Below are 12,965 nucleotides of genomic sequence, written 5' to 3' on the forward strand. Positions count from 1 at the left end.
AACAGAGATCATGTGAAACTCAGCTCGCCCTATTTGCCCAAGAAATTCACAGTGCCGTAGACACTGGCGAGCAGATTGATGCCGTATTCCTGGACTTCAGGAAGGCATTTGATACGGTTCCGCACTTACGTTTAGTGAAAAAAATACGAGCTTACGGAATATCGGACCAGGTTTGTGATTGGATTCAGGATTTCCTAGAAGAAAGAACACAACATGTCATTCTTAACGGTTCAAAATCTGCAGATGTAGAGGTAATTTCGGGAGTACCGCAAGGAAGCGTGATAGGACCTTTATTGTTTACAATATACATAAATGACTTAGTTGACAACATCGGTAGCTCCGTGAGGCTATTTGCAGATGACACGGTTGTCTACAAGAAAGTAGCAACATCAGAAGACTCGTACGTACTCCAGGAAGACCTGCAGAGGATTAATGCATGGTGCGACAGCTGGCAGCTTTCCCTAAACGTAGATAAATGTAATATAATGCGCATACATAGGGGCAGAAATCCATTCCAGTACGATTATGCCATAGGTGGTAAATCATTGGAAGCGGTAACGACCGTAAAATACTTAGGAGTTACTATCCGGAGCGATCTGAAGTGGAATGATCACATAAAACAAATAGTGGGAAAAGCAGGCGCCAGGTTGAGATTCATAGGAAGAATTCTAAGAAAATGTGACTCATCGACGAAAGAAGTAGCTTACAAAACGCTTGTTCGTCCGATTCTTGAGTATTGCTCATCAGTATGGGACCCTTACCAGGTTGGATTAATAGAAGAGATAGACATGATCCAGCGAAAAGCAGCGCGATTCGTCATGGGGACATTTAGTCAGCGCGAGAGCGTTACGGAGATGCTGAACAAGCTCCAGTGGCGGACACTTCAAGAAAGGCGTTACGCAATACGGAGAGGTTTATTATCGAAATTACGAGAGAGCACATTCCGGGAAGAGATGGGCAACATATTACTACCGCCCACATATATCTCGCGTAATGATCACAACGAAAAGATCCGAGAAATTAGAGCAAATACGGAGACTTACAAGCAGTCGTTCTTACCACGCACAATTCGTGAATGGAACAGGGAAGGGGGGATCAGATAGTGGTACAATAAGTACCCTCCGCCACACACCGTAAGGTGGCTCGCGGAGTATGGATGTAGATGTAGATGTAGACTAGAGATAGGACGTTCATATTCACAGGATAGGTACACTGGTATGTTCTGCAGAAATTATTAGCATTTCAGTCACCTCGGTTCAGTACTCGTTCTATTGCGTAGTAGGAGCAGGGTCCGCAAAGGGTGCTGACAACTTGTTCCATATGTGATGGCATCGACGCGAATGGCGTCCTGTGGTATAGCTATGCATGGTGTTGTGCAGGATGGACATGGTTACGGGTCGCAGGAAGTCATTCACTTACGTCACACTGGTCACAGTTCGCTGGATACGCACCAAGCGTGCTTTGTGGTTTTACACTAACAGCACGCCGCACCGTAAGGCCTTGAGTTGGCGCTGTACTTCTCGTGCGAATGCAATTGCTATGGTGCCGCTCTCTGTGCCTGAGACGAACCAAAATGTGGCCACAATTTTCAGACATTCAGAACTGAATTCATCCGTAAACACTGTGTAATGCCAGTACTGTCCCTAGTGACGTCACTCCATAAACCACTGACGTCTAGAATGTTTCTGCACATTCGACAAAGATAGGCGTAGAAGTGGACGACGCGCACGTGACCCATGCCGTAATAAACGGCGACGGACTGCGATCCCTCACAGTGTACAATGTGTCACACTGTCAGAGCCGAGGAGGATGAAGTGTCGATCTTTTCGGGGAGGGGGGGGGGGTCTGGAAGGAGAAACCTGACCCATCTCGTCGCTTTCTACGCCCTTCCGCGAACCGTTATGCACTCACTCATTACACTGCGGGAACACTTCGTTCCGCAAGAGCAGCAATTTCCCGAATGGCTGCCAATAATGCGACCTCTGTCAAACTCACTGATGTGACCGCACCGTTCGCGCATATGTCTGTGAGGCGTCCTGCATGTCTGCTCGAGTCACGTTGATCCATTACTTTCGGTTTATAGTGACAACGAGAGCCGCGGTCACATCTTACCGATAAGTGGTTTTGCGCCGCGATGTAGATGTTGACCTTTAACCTGCCGACCGACATGTTTCGAATGTCAATCATTTCTGTAGAACATGCTAATGTACATGTCCTGTGAATATGAACGTCCTGTCTGCAATCGTTCATAGATATCTGTTTCTTTTTTCTGGACATGAGTGTAATTACATTATTGCTCTACTACAAGAGACCGTATCACAGTTTATTTAGACCCACGTCGGACCCACGCCAGACTAACATGTTCCAAAAAGTCGTTTGTGAAAATAGGATACTCAGGCGGCCGTGTGTCGGGTTCCACTGACCACACAGGCAGGTACTACCTGCCAAAACCTAGGAGAACCATAATTTTTGGATACGAAAAATACCAATTGTCGGGATGGCCACTTCTGTAATTTCCGTTCATGGCAAAACCTCCAATTTTGCCATATGTTCTTAAGATAATGTTCTCGGCGAACCCTGTAACTTCTTTTTGACTTATAGATATCCAAAATTAGTGATTTTATGGACGTAAAATATGTACGTAATATTCGGTCGAAAGCAAAAATGTAGTTATCACTAAAGTATTGAACGAATGCCTAGGTTTCTAGGATCATGGCCGGTATTCTGAGGTCACCAGACTATATTTCAGCCAGCATTTTTTCCACCAGTAAAACTTTATGACGTACTGTATCTCTATGATGGATACAATACGCCTATAAAAATGGTAGCTCGGTGTCAAAAAATGGGCTTTAAAGATTATCAACATGCCTGACAATAACTAAAACTGACTGATGAAAATTATGTAAAACTGGAAGGACCGAAAAATCAGTAAAATATTTCTAGTAACATTTTTACTGGTTTAAGATACAAACAGAAATCCGAGCGTTTTCAGTGAACTGCGATCGATGAATTAAAAGTTATGCAAATGATTCTGGGTTACCCTTATATTATGCGTACTTTTTTTTTTAATGAAGACACCGCCATTTGACTGTATTGCTGTTTACTTCATTACTGTTGTGAATTGGCAGGAGCCAATTCACGGAGTTTGGAGGAAGCCGAAAGGCACGCGTTTAAGCTCACGCAGGCTGGCGTGAGGTCTGGAAAATGACAAGCCAAAAATAGTACATAGCTTCTAGAATACTTAACTTTAATCCATAATTGGAGAATATCGCTCTTGATGATACATAATTACAATCTCAATATAAACTGGTAATGGCGCCTTGCTAGGTCGTAGCAAATGACGTAGCTGAAGGCTATGCTAACTATCGTCTCGGCAAATGAGAGCGTATTTGTCAGTGCAGCTTCGCTAGCAAAGTCGTCCGTACAACTGGGGCGAGTGCTAGGAAGTCTCTCTAGACCTGCCGTGTGGTGGCGCTCGGTCTGCAATCACTGATAGTGGCGACACGCGGGTCCGATATATACTAACGGACCGCGGCCGATTTAAATGCTACCACCTAGCAAGTGTGGTGTCTGGCGGTGACACCACAATTACAACCGAGGTTTCGACCTTTTATGCCATTTTCAAGTGTTGTTTATGTCATTAACATATACCTTGAGACATCAAGGTGAAAACTAGCCATAAATTAAGAAAAACGTTCGCTTCGCACAAAATTCCAAATGTAAAATCATCATCTTGTAAAAGGATCAGTAAATAACAGTGGGAGTACGTCATATTTAATAAAATCAGGTTTACATTGGTATATAATCTTTGATTTCACTATCATTACGACTCAAGGACTTGTGTTCATCTTTTACATACCGAAGTAAACCTGTTTTTCCTACATATGACATGCACCCACTATTATTTATAGCTATTTTTACAAGATGATGATTTTACATTTGGCGTTTCGTGGGGAGCGAATATTTCTCTTAATTTATGGCCAATTTTGAGCTTGATGTTCTGCAATGTAAGTTAATAACATAAGTCAACCACTTTAAGATGACATAAAAGGCCGAATCCTGGATTGTAATTAAATAAACAACAATACAGTCAAATCACGGTGAGTTTGCTTAAAATTATTATATGACTGTTGCTCAGCGACATCAAAAACTGTTTATGCGTACTTATCTGTTGTTTACATACGTTAAAGTATATAAATTTGGCAGGCTCTATAAATAAACTGTCAAAACTTTACTGAGCTAGAGAATTAGTTTCATATAAGCAGGATACCCCTCTGCAGCATGGAAAAGGAGATTAGTGAAAAAACAGGTGAATATTATCTTCTTTAAAATACTCTGACAGAAAAGTGTGGAACGAGCAATCTCAGTCCTCATTCCGGTTTAGTAATCATAAATTTTGGTATGCGAACACAATTGCTGAAAGAGAGCAGCAGAGAGACAGCGACGATGGTAGAGAGAGGAGACAGTGTCAGAGAGAGAGAGAAACAGTGACAGTGCAAAACAAAACAAAAAAAGACAGAGAGACGAGTGAAGACAATAGTAGAAGGAGGCAAAGAGAGGCAGTAGAACTGAAAAATACAGACAAGTGGAGACCATACATAGGCTTTGGTGGTCTGCAGTCTCACAGAGGCGAACTTTAACACTTAGGTATAGAGGAGAACGTATTTTGGACCGAAATTTTTTATCACGTGGGTTCTTTTCCTTTTTGTTCTTTTGCTTGTGCCGTTTTTGCTGCGGATACGCAGGGTCGGCATGGTTAAACAGATGCGGCAATGTTAGTTGAAGGGGTGGCCAGATGCTCTTCCTGCCTCCACTCCATACCCCCGGGGAAGGAATTAGTATACCCTAAATGTCTGCGACTAGTATAATCCATGGAATAGTGCGAAAGTGTTCAGATCTCTGCGAGCCGTGTAACTGAGGGTGGACATGGGGAGCAGCCCGGTATTCACCTAGGGGTATGTGGAAAACCGCCTAAAAACCACATCAAGGCTGGCCAGCACACCAGCTCTCGTCTTTAATCCGTCGGCGCTCCCACCCGAGTCCAGGAAGCAGCGCGTTAGCGCGCTCGGCTAACCTGGCGGGTAAATTTTAATCGCTTGGGTATAAGGGAAAAATAAGTTGGTCCCCCTCCACAGTATTTTGAGCTGCCAAAATATTGAGGAGACAACGGCAGTGAGAAAAATGCCAAGTAATTGAGAGAGTAGCAATATGAGAAAAAGGAGACATTGGAGAGAGACACATGTATACGGTAGCAGCGAGAGAGAGATGCTGGGTATTAAGGCTTAACTGCAAAGAGAGACTGGGCAAAGGGACTGATATTGTTCTGTGTTAGAGGTGCGCGAATATATTCGTAATGTAAAACTTTTTAGCGAGGAACACGAAATGAGTATTGGTTCCTCACTTTCCTGTGAGCGTCTTTTGTATAGGAACATATTCGCCACGTGTGTGCTCCGACAGCGAGAAATTGTTCCTGAACAATTTGGCAAGTTTTGTCGGATGACTTAGCACTCACCCAGTATAGTTCAGTATTTACGTAACGAGTAAGTAAAGTAAGAATGACTGCAGAAATTTAGTTTCAAATGTAAATACTTCATCCTCTGCTTCGAGTGCCTTATACATGATTCGCTGATGATGCAAGGAATCCTGTAATGAGTACGACATAGTTCTAGAGTTCTCCTGGAGGAGGCTCTTGTGCTAATGACCGACGCCCATTACGGTAATGGCGGTGAAAGTGAGAAGCTGACCAGGTGGAGAGCCCGCAGACGTGGCCCCTGCTAACGCGGCTTCCGATACCTGCGCGCACCGCAGAGTCGCGGGGAAATGAAGCCGCTATCAGATCCGGGCAGGACCGCGGCCACAGATTATGTCCGCCGCTAATCGTGCCGATGGCTCGTTAAGCCCGCGAGCCTTTCCACTTGCACGCCACGGGCATTCTAATGGCCAGTGCGGCCGGGTTTAATTGTGAGAAGCCATATTTCGCGGTTTATTACTAGCCGATGGCAAATTTCGGCGAACGTCAAACAAATGAAAAATTAGCCCAAAAGGAAGTTCTTGAATCTCTTCGAAGGCAGTACAGAGGCTCGTCACTTAAATGCGAACCTAATAATTTTGCAGAATGAGATTTTCACTCTGCAGCGTAGTGTGCGCTGATATGAAACTTCGTGGCAGATTAAAACTGTGTGCCGGACCGAGATTCGAACTCGGGACCTTCGCCTTTCGACGTGCTTCGGTAGCTCAGTTGGTAGAGCACTTGCCTGCGAAAGGCAAAAGTTCCGAGTTCGTGTCTCAGTCCGGCACACAGTTTTAATCTGCCAGGGAGTTTTCTAATAATTTTGCATCATGACATTTTGTTGGAGTGGTATTTCTGATCCTTCACGAGGTGAGAACTTCGTTGTGGTGCATGAAGGTAATCCATACTACGCAACTAAACGTGTTACGCATTTTTTACGCAGGTGGTAGCACACAGAAACAAGATACATGCAATTTCGAAAGCACAACGAGAGCGGACAATTAGTCCGCGTTTGATCGAAGTAGTAAACAGTGCATTATGTAATTTGCCTCTAAAGCGACATGTTTCCGATATGATAAACATAACGCACAGTAACGCAGTTTCATGGAATACTGTATTAAAGCCAATCTGCACCTATGAGTATTGCTAAGAAATGAACAAAGCTTTTACACAAAGCCGTTCTCTCTCTCAGAGTTTGGGTAAATCATGTCACAGAAATATTGGCTTCCATTTTGACAAAAGCAGCATTCTGCAATTAACATCTCAAAATTTCTTCCAAGCATATGATTTTTGTCCTGGAAACACTAAGTTTTTCAAAACGCCTAAAACACAATATTACAACAGTATCTATCAAGAATGAAACAGAGTCAACGAAACTAATAGCATCAGTGTTGCCGCAGTTGCAGATGTGATAAAGAAAATCGAAGTTGCAACCAACGGCACTGCCACGAATCATCGTATAAAACTACAATGTACATAAAATATGCAATACGTATGTTATCTTCGACAAAAGACAATGAGACGTCGTAACTAAAGATATCAACAGTAGCAAAACAATAATGGTTACATTGACAAAAGTAAGTCAGCAGCTATAATGCTTGAAGAAAATTACGTATATCAGTTTTTCAACAGTAACAACGTTACAAGGGTAAAATCTAACCCAATAAATGACTATTAGAATAACCCCTATCGCTACTTCAAAGTGAAAAATTTCCCTGACTGTTTTTAATTTACAGTCATGTGCAATAATGAATGTATCTACCAAAACTATTATTACAAATCTGCGAGCCATGTTCTGCAATATGTCCAGCAATTAATTTGGTTTAGAATTACTGAAAGTAAGAAAAAATCTAAAAAGTTCTAAAACGTTTCTCCATAGGTGCTATAGATTTGAAAACAACTCCATCCCCTATAAAGGCATAAAATTTATATTCATTCCTATTGCAGCCTAATTTACGTCATTTGACCTCGTTAGCCTATTCATAACCATCGCAATACATGAGACTGTCGCCATAAAAAGAACACTATCTAAAATAAGAAAAGACGTTTCCGAATCACATACAAACTGTAACACACCTTGGGAGCGATGAGATGGTGCAATATAAAATTGCAGATATGTACATATTGCCTGCGAAGTGCTGTAGCGACGAAATATTTCTGCAAATTTCTTGAGTAACAGAATACAGTGTGTAACTTCACCGCAAGTCTGAATGTATCCCTTAGGCACGTGGTATGCATCAGTGTATTCATAACCCATCAACAGCATGTTAATTATGTTAATTGCTTTACCCTCTGATGGGCTGTGAGGAGTTAACCGTGTGGCCAGCATTCTCTGTTCTCCGTATCGATGAAGTGAGAGGGCTGGTTTGCCTATTCAGCAGTTCTGCTTCTTGATTATTCAGTACAATGTTAACATGCGGAATAACGTCCGCTAGCCCTGTTATAAACGCACTGTTACACGCGTTAGTTGACAAGACCTGCGGCGAGTTTTACCAAATGAAGACACTCGCGGTGTTCTATCCCACTGCCTCGCAATTACGGAGATGGAATCTCAGTCCATAATTTGGTTGTGATCAAATGCGCGCAAATCATTCGTCTTGTTCAAGATGAGTCAAGGGCCACAAAAACTCTGACAATCTCCCAGTTACGTGCCAAGCAATATGATTTATCTCTCTGCCACGACAGAAGTTATAAAGCACAGACGCTATCTCTAATCAGTCACTCGCGAACATAAATAACGATGGAAGTAAAAAATCTCCGAGACTACCATAACTAAAAGTAGAATAACGATAGGAACATTGCTACGCTAAGACCACTGCATATTTTCTCACCAGTAATTCTCCAGTTAAGCGAAATTTTTTCCAATAACTACAAAACAGAGGGCCCCTCTTTCAGTGAAATAAGTGTTAACTTGCTTTCCGTTGATGTTCATTTATCTCAGAATTTACTGGCTAATTGTTCACGGCCCGAAAGTTAACGAAAGTTTTCATACCGGAAGTGGATGAATGTAATGCGTCACTTGAATAATGCAAATTTAGCTTGTACCTCGGCAATGAGCACTGCTGCCAAATCAGATAGATTTGATAGACAAGTAGTAATCATTTGAGCCCAGTAAGCTACTATTGCCTTACACACTATTTGACGCCGCACTCAGGAAGATTTGGTTTCCTGTGTTCTTCTAGCATCACAGATAACTATAGTTTCAGGAAGTGATTTGTTCGCAATAATTGACCAACAAAGGGGCTTCTACATTTTTGTAACTTTTTAAGGGGCGTTTAAGAATCAGACTCATTTTTTTTTGTGACAGGATAGACATTGTAAATTGCAACGTGCATTTAATTTTAATTCCTGAGACACATTCCAATACCACATCCTAATTAAAGGCATTAAATGGGCTGTTATTTCGCACCAATTCTTTACTGATTCTTACTAATTGTTGACTGTCATTTGTTTTATGTGATTTTGCAGAAGGGTGATGTATTCGTTGGCACCTTCTTAAGTTTTCAAAGATTCAGTTTTTTTTATGATTAACCTTTGTGCACGTAAGTCTTTATTGCTTTTTACCCAAATTCCTTTATGTGAATGCCGCATTCTACATCTACATCTACATCCATACTCCGCAAGCCACCTGACGGTGTGTGTCAGAGGGTACTTTGAGTACCTCTATGGGTTCTCCTGTCTATTCCAGTCTCGTATTGTTCGTGGAAAGATAGATTGTCAGTTTGCCTCTGTGTGGGCTCTAATCACTCTGAATTTATCCTCATGGTCACTTCGCGAGATATACGTAGGAGGGAGCCATATACTGCTTGACTCCTCGGTGAAGGTATGTTCTCGAAACTTCAACAAAAGCCCGCACCGAGCTACTGAGAGTGTCTCCTGCAAAGTCTTCCACTGGAGTTTATCTATCATCTCCGTAACGCTTTCGCGATTACTAAATGATCCTGTAACGAAGCTCGCTGCTCTCCGTTGGATCTTCTCTATCTCTTCTATCAATCCTATCTGGTACGGATCCCACACTGCTGAGCAGTATTCAAGCAGTGGGCGAACAAGCGTACTGTAACATACTTCCTTTGCTTTCCGACTGCATTTCCTTAGGATTCTTCCAATGAATCTCAGTCTGGCATCTGCTTTCCAGACGATCAACTTTATATGATCTTTCCATTTTAAATCACTCCTAATGCCTACTCCCAGGTAATTTATGGAATTAACTACTTCCAGTTGCTGACCTCCTATATTGTAGCCAAATGATAAGGGATCTTTCTTTCTATGTAGTCGCAGCACATTACACTTGTCTACATTAAGATTGAATTGCCATTCCCTGCACCATGCGTCAATTCGCTGCAGATACTCCTGCATTTCAGTACAATTTTCCATTGTTACAACCTCTCGATATACCACAGCATCATCCGCAAAAAGCCTCAGTGAACTTCCGATGTCATCCTCAAGGTCATTTATGTATATTGTGAATAGCAACGGTCCTACGACACTCGCCTGCGGCACACCTGAAATCATTCTTACTTCGGAAGACTTCTCTCCATTAGGAATGACATGCTGCGTTCTGTTATCTAGGAACTCTTCAATCCAATCACACAATTGGACTGATAGTCCATATGCTCTTACTTTGTTCATTAAACGACTGTGGGGAACTGTAGCGAACGCCTTACGGAAGTCAAGAAGCACGGCATCTACCTGGGAACCCGTGTCTATTGCCCTCTGAGTCAACGAATAGCGCGACATTTCTAGTCTCAAGAAAAGTCATTATACTCGAACATAATACGAGTTCCAAAATTCTACAACTGATCGGCGTTAGAGATATAGGTCTATAGTTCTGCACATCTGTTCGACGTCCCTTCTTGAAAACGGGGATGACCTCTGCCCTTTTCCAATCCTTTGGAACGGTACGCTCTTCTAGAGACCTACGGTATACCGCTGCAAGAAGGGGGGCATGTTCCTTCGCGTACTCTGTGTAAAATCGACTGGTATTCCATCAGGTCCAGCGGCCTTTCCTCTTTTGAGCGATTTTAATTGTTTCTCTAGCCCTCTGTCGTCTATTTCTAAATTTGCCATTTTGTCATCTTTGCGACAATCTAGAGAGGGAACTACAGTGCAGTCTTCCTCTGTGAAACAGCTTTGGAAAAAGATATTTAGTATTTTGGACTTTAATCTGTCATCCTCTGTTTCAGTACCATTTTGGTCACAGGGTGTCTGGACATTTTGTTTTGATCCACCTACCTCTTTGACATAAGACCAAAATTTCTTAGGATTTTCTGCCAAGTCACTACATAATACTTTACTTTCGAATTCATTGAACGCCTCTCGAATAGCCCTCCTCACACCACAGTTCGCTTCGCGTAATTTTTGTTTGCCTGCAGGGCTCTTGCTATGTTTATGTTTGCTGTGACGTTCACTTTGCTTTCGCAGCAGTTCTCTAACTCGGTTGTTGTACCATGGTGGCTCTTTTCCATCTCTTACGATCTTGCTTGACACATACTCATCTAATGCATATTATACGATTGTTTTGAACTTTGTCCACTGATCCTCAACTCTATCTGTACTTGAGACAAAACTTTTGTGTTGAGCTGTCTACAGACGTTAAAGTAACCTCTGGCGTGTCACAGGGGAGTGTTATGGGACCATTACTTCTCACAATATATATAAATGACCTAGTAGATAGTGTCGGAAGTTCCATGCGGCTTTTCGCGGATGATTCTGTAGTATACAGAGAAGTTGCAGCATTAGAAAATTGTAGAGAAATGCAGGAAGATCTGCAGCGGTTAGGCACTTGGTGCAGGGAGTGGCAACTGACCCTTAACACAGACAAATGTAACGTATTGCGAATACATAGAAAGAAGGATCCTTTATTGTATGGTTATGATAGCGGAACAAACACTGGTAGCAGTTATTTCTGTAAAATATCTGGGAGTATGCCTGCGGAACGATTTGGAGTGGAATGATCATATAAAATTAATTGTTGGTAAGGAGGGTACCAGGTTGAGATTCATTGGAAGAGTCCTTAGAAAATGTAGTCCATCAACAAAGGAGGTGGCTCACAAAACACTCGTTCGAACTATACTTGAGTATTGCTCATCAGTGTGGCATCCGTACCAGATCGGGTTGACGGAAGAGATAGAGAAGATCCAAAGAAGACCGGCGCGTTTCGTCACAGGGTTATTTGGTAAGCGTGATAGCGTTACGGAGATGTGTAGCAAACTCAAGTGGGAGACTCGGCAAGAGAGGCGCTCTGCATCGCGGTGTAGCTTGCTGTCCAGGTTTCGAGAGGGTGCGTTTCTGGATGAGGTATCGAACATATTGCGTCCCCCTACTTATACCTCCCGAGGAGATCACGAATGTAAAATTAGAGAGATTCGAGCGCGCACGGAGGCTTTCAGGCAGTCGTTCTTCTCGCGAACCATACGCGACTGGAACAGAAAAGGGAGGTAATGACAGTGGTACGTTAAGTGCCCTCCGCCACACACCGTTGGGTGGCTTGCGGAGTATAAATGTAGATGTAGATGTAGCTGTCAAGTACTCTGAAATCTGCTTTTTGTCACTTTTGCTAAACAGAAAAATCTCCCTATCTTTTTTAATATTTCTATTTACGGCTGAAATCATCGATGCAGTAACCGCTTTATGATCGCTGATTCCCTGTTCTGCGTTAACTGTTTCAAATAGTTCAGGTCTGTTTGTCACCAGAAGGTCTAATAGGTTATCGCCACGAGTTGGGCCTCTGTAAGCTCAAGGTAGTTTTCAGATAATCCACTTAAAAAAATTTCACTGGATTCTTTGTCCCTGCCATCCGTTATAAACGTTTGAGTATCCCAGTCTATATCCGGCAAATTAATATCTCCACCCAGAACTGTAACATGGTCGGGAAATCTACTCGAAATATTTTCCCAATTTTCCTTCAGCTGCCCTGCCACAACAACTTTCCCTCTGATCGACATGAATGTCCATGTGCTCTGTCTCCACTGGCTCCATGGTCCACAAGACGTTAGACTCTGACCTTAGTTCATTCTTTTTAATTCGTTATGGAACGACCGAATGTTACGTCACTTATGAACTAAAGCACACTTGTAGTTGTTGTTTCTGTAGTCTTCAGTTTACGGATTTGTTTGTTGCAGTTCTCCACACTACACTATTCCGTGCAAGCCTCTTCATCTGTGAATAACTACTGCAACCAATCTCCTTCTGAATCCGCTTACTGCATTCATCTCCTACCTACAATTTATTTTTACCTGTCACACTTCCCTCCAGTACTAAATTTTTAATCCCTTGATGTTTCAGAATATGCTCTTTCAACTGATCCCTTCTTTTAGTCACGTTGTGCCACAAATCTCTTGTCCCCCAATTTTATTCACTACTTCCTCATTAGTTACGTCGTCTAGCCATCTCCAACATTCTTCTGCAGCATCACGTTACAAAATATTCCATTCTCTTCTTCTCTAAACTGTTTATC

This window comes from Schistocerca cancellata, chromosome 2 (genome assembly GCF_023864275.1).
Source record: "Schistocerca cancellata isolate TAMUIC-IGC-003103 chromosome 2, iqSchCanc2.1, whole genome shotgun sequence".
Taxonomy (NCBI): domain Eukaryota; kingdom Metazoa; phylum Arthropoda; class Insecta; order Orthoptera; family Acrididae; genus Schistocerca; species Schistocerca cancellata.